Below are 4,482 nucleotides of genomic sequence, written 5' to 3' on the forward strand. Positions count from 1 at the left end.
AGCAGGAACCCCCAGGATTCTGTAGCCAGAGATCCCAGGACCCAGCTCTGCCTACCAGTGAGCCGGGACTAGCCCCAGAACCCCTTGGCCTTGGCCCCACTCACCATTCGTTTGACACCAGCTCTAGGACCCCTGGACCCTAGAGCAAGAGACCACAGGACTTAGCTTCATGCAACAGTGGGAGGAAATTAGCCCCGGAACCAGACCCTGTCCACCAGCAGGTGGTCCCAATCCCAGGACCACTGCAGTCCCACAGCCTGCCTTATCCAGGATCCAGCCAACACACCAGGAGGTTGACGCCAGAACTGAGACATCTTGGACTACTAAACCAGCTGAACTGGAGTCCAGCGCCACGCACCATGAGGCCAGAATTAGTGTTAGGACACCACAGAACCCACAGCCAGCCATGTCAGGAAATGACCCCACCAACCAGTAGGTTGACACTAGATCCAGGAACCCAGCTCTGCCAACTAGGGAGCCAGCACTAGCCCTGTGACACCCTGGGTTTCTGCAGCCAGCCTCCTCCACACGAGGTAAGGCCTAGCAAACAACTGGACCAGGGGCCAGCCACATCTATCTGACTGCCCACATAGTCAACCTGCCACAACAGAAGGACCCATGCAGCCCACACAAGCGGCACCCCTAGCGCATATAGCTTTGGTGACAAGAGGGGAGTGTGCTGCTAGGACACATAGGACATCTACAAAAGGCCACTTCTTGAATGTTGGGAAACAAAACTAACCTGCTAGATACATAGAAATAAAAAGAGCAAATCAGGCAAAATGAGGCAAGAAAATCAGTTCCAAACAAGGGAACAAGATAAAACACCAGAGGAACTAAGTGAAGTGGAGATACCCAATAAAGTGTTAAAAATAATGATTGTAAAGATCAAAAAAATCAGGATAAAAATGGATGACACAGTGAGAAGTTTAACAAAAAGAAGATATAAAGAAGAACCAAACAGAGTTGAAGAATACAGTAATTGAAATAAAAAGTATACTAGAAGGAATCAACAGATGATGCAGAGGAATGAATCAGTGAGCTGGAAGTCAGGAGTAGTGGAAGAAAAAAAAAAAAAAAAAAAAAAAAGAAAAGAATAAAATTTGTCGAAGCTACAACGGTTGAATAATTTAGGTTAAACAGTAGGGCCCTGTGTATAAGCATTGTTGTTATTGTTTTAATGGCAGAAATTAAACACCCATGGACATTTAGAAAATAAATAACCTTCCTTGTGTCAACCAAGACATAACTTCAAAAGAGAGTTTCTGATGGCAGTACCAGAACGTTCTTCTACGCTTCCCTTTAAAATGGTAAATGACTTGATGAGCACCGTTTTTAGTGCAGAAAAGTGACACCTGCCGATAAGCTGTGAAGAAACCAGCACTAAACATGCGAGGTTATGCAGACACGGAAGAACTAAACTGTATGAATTCCTAGCATTAAAAATTCAAACTAAGGTTTCTGAGTGGAGAGCCTGTGTTTGCTCTGTGAGACTCATCTAGGTCTTATTTTCTGGTGAGTAGAGGGCACTGGTGGTCTTCTGACGTCTAGGTCAGCACAAGGCTAAATGCCAAGATTTTATGAATAATTAAGGGCTTCCTATCAAAATGTTTGTTCAGCTTAAGGACAAAGGGTTTCTGATTTCTGGTCTTAAGGAAGAATGCAAGGCTTTGATAGGCATAGAAAGGAGTGTGGGGAAAGTGCCGAGAGGAAGGGCCCTCACCTCCGTGGGCAAGTGCCAACACTTGATCTGGGCCAGTGCCCAGGAGCCCCAAATCTGCCTCTAGTCTGGGGAGTTTGTTAGGAAGTAGGATTGGGCCTTGAAGACAATCTTGTGTGTACCTTGTCTGCTAACAGCCTGACGATTGTTTACTAATACTCTGGCCTAAGTTATTTCACAGGGGTCGCTCCCTGTTACACAGTGTTGAAATTACATTTGGAGATTAAAAAAAAAAATTGTGTGTGTAGCAGTATTTTTCCACAAAACTAAGTGCAAAATATCTTTAACAAATAATGATGGTAGTAAGAAATATTTGACATAGTTGTGCAAAAATGCATCTCATTTTACGGAGACATTTGTAAACATTTATAGAATATCCCCTAGGTTTTTAGACTGTGACCCTTACAATCTTACTCATTTTTCTTTGTATTTAAATGTGGCTGTTTGTCTAAAAAACATTAACATGCAAGTTCAGTGACCTCCAGTTCACCAAATTCTCTCCCACAGCATGAAGATGATAATGATGATTATAAAATACCACCCAACAAGACTGTACAAACAGATGAGCAGGCACATTGCAGGGCTGAACAGGGTCCAGTACAGTATAGGGAGCAGTTTGACCAGAAGGATCCTGAGCTCAGACTTGCAAGGTGGAATTACAGTCTGTCTCATAAAGTAAAAAGTCTTCTCCCCCCAGTAGAAGGAGTGCAACCTCTCTTCTTTCTCCTCCCACCACTTGTGGAACCAGAGTTGGAGGTCCTCCTTGGATGTGGGGAGGGTGTCCACTGCGTATCGGTGGACGTGGAAGTGGATTTCCTTGGGAAAGTCCTTGAGGAGGAGTTGCCTCTCTGTCTGAGGAATGATATGAGGATATGCCACTGTGGTGTCATGGACAGCGTCTAGGTTCTTACCTTCTCTTAGTCTACTACAGAAGTAAAGCCTGTAGTTCTTGGATGTAAGACATTTTCATATTTTTGAAGTCCATTCTTTTTAGCAAATTCATTACTTCGAGCCGTGCAATTTTCTGTGACATAAGTCCCTTCTGGGAATATGAGAGTTGAAGTGGTTCATGCATATCACAAGAACAATCAATCATGTCTTCAAAATGACTGTTGTCATCCTTCCACTTCCTGTGAGTGAAGATATAGGCAGCAGCCTGCATGGCCCAACCAAATCCAGGAATACTTTTGAGACTGGCTTTGAGGCAAATTTTTTCTAATCTGAGGTAGTTATGTCTCATCAGACAATTCCACAGAAATATTCAGTCCATTCTTGTTGGATGATTCATGATAATAACAGTTCTTTCTCCAGGAACAAATGCATCACCTGTTATAATCACTTTTACACCAAACATGGTCTCCAGCAGTGCCACAGGTAGTGTGAGTCAGGTTGCCACAAGGCAGTTGTTGATCCAGTGACACCAAGATGTGTTTACAAACATCAAAGGTGAAAAGGGACCCAACATGAAAATGCTTCCAAAGTTGCTTCCCCCAAATAGAGTGAGTATAAAGTAAATCCCTATCCAAAAATGCTTCCCCAAAATGCGTCCCCTCTCCATGATACCATGATTATCCTGGATGTGAGTCTTTGGTCAGACAGATGAATTGCAAATTTCTTCTTCCAGTCTGTATTTTGTCTTTCATTCTCTCAATGGTGCCTTAGATGATTCTTCCCTTTGAGTGCCTTTCCTACAGTGGGCCACATTTACACTAGACCCTGCTGACTTTGGTGATATAATTAATTGTTCTGTAGTCTCAGAAATCAGAAGCCTAGAGGTTTCTGTAAAGCCTGGTTCTGTTTTACCTTATTTGACCCAACAACCTCAGGGGGTTTACAGTTCTCCCGAAACTCAGTAACAAAGAACTCCCTGCTTTATCCTTGTTCCTAAATTAATTAGTGGTATCTCCAATCTCCAACAGTATAGTTCCAAAAAAATCAAAGCAAACAAATAAAACGCCTTAGTTTTCTCTTTACTTGCTCAGTAGGTGTTCCCCTCCCCCACCCCACCCCATTATTCCTCATAACCAGTCAGTCTTCCATTCTGCCTTCAAAATGTGTGTGGCAGATGTGAACTTTGCTCTGTCCTAGTTAATGCCCTGGATCACTCCCTCACCACCTCTCGTGCCATCTCTCATGGTCTGGAGCATGGAAACTGCCCTTAACTGGTCTCTTCCTTGCATTCTGTCTTTAACCTTGTCACCACCAAAGTCCCCTCTCCAGAACATAAAGTTGACCATGTCACTCATCTGATTAAGATCCTTCTATATGTACCGCTGCCCACAGAATAAAGTCAGTCTCTTAGCTGAGAATTCACAATCTTGCTCTAACCTTTCCTGACTTCTCTTTCAGCAACACGTGCAAAACTCTGTTCTGACCCCTGGGCGCTCATGCCCTCTCACTCATCCTAACTTTGCATTGCTTTCTCCTTTGGCTAGAAGCCCTTCCTCCCTTTATGCTGCAGTCAGCTGCCTTCCTTTCTTGCACAGGACCACTCCAGCAGAAGCAACTGTTCCCTTGTATGTGTTCATCTAAGTATCATCTTAGTGTCATCTAAGAAATCTTTGCCTAACTCTGGTCACAGAGATTTTTCTCCTCTGTTTTCTTCTAGGAGTTTCATTGTTTTAGTTTTCAAACTTACTAAATTTTTGAGTAATTTTTTGTAAAAGATGTGAACTGTGGATTGAAGTTCTTTCTTCTTTGTGTTCATCTTCATCTAGAGCTGCATTTGTTGCCTCACTATTTAAAAAAAATTCTTTCTCCCC

The 4,482-nt window shown here is 43.1% G+C and overlaps 1 pseudogene; it reads right to left on the bottom strand.

Annotated features, from left to right (window-relative positions):
- Window positions 1–2,130: 2,130 nt before the first annotated feature.
- On the bottom strand, window positions 2,131–3,278 carry LOC103084639 (lysocardiolipin acyltransferase 1 pseudogene; annotated as a pseudogene).
- Between the last annotated feature and the right edge of the window lie 1,204 nt (window positions 3,279–4,482).

The sequence above is a fragment of the Lipotes vexillifer genome, unplaced genomic scaffold, assembly GCF_000442215.2.
Source record: "Lipotes vexillifer unplaced genomic scaffold, Lipotes_vexillifer_v1.1 scaffold1440, whole genome shotgun sequence".
Taxonomy (NCBI): domain Eukaryota; kingdom Metazoa; phylum Chordata; class Mammalia; order Artiodactyla; family Lipotidae; genus Lipotes; species Lipotes vexillifer.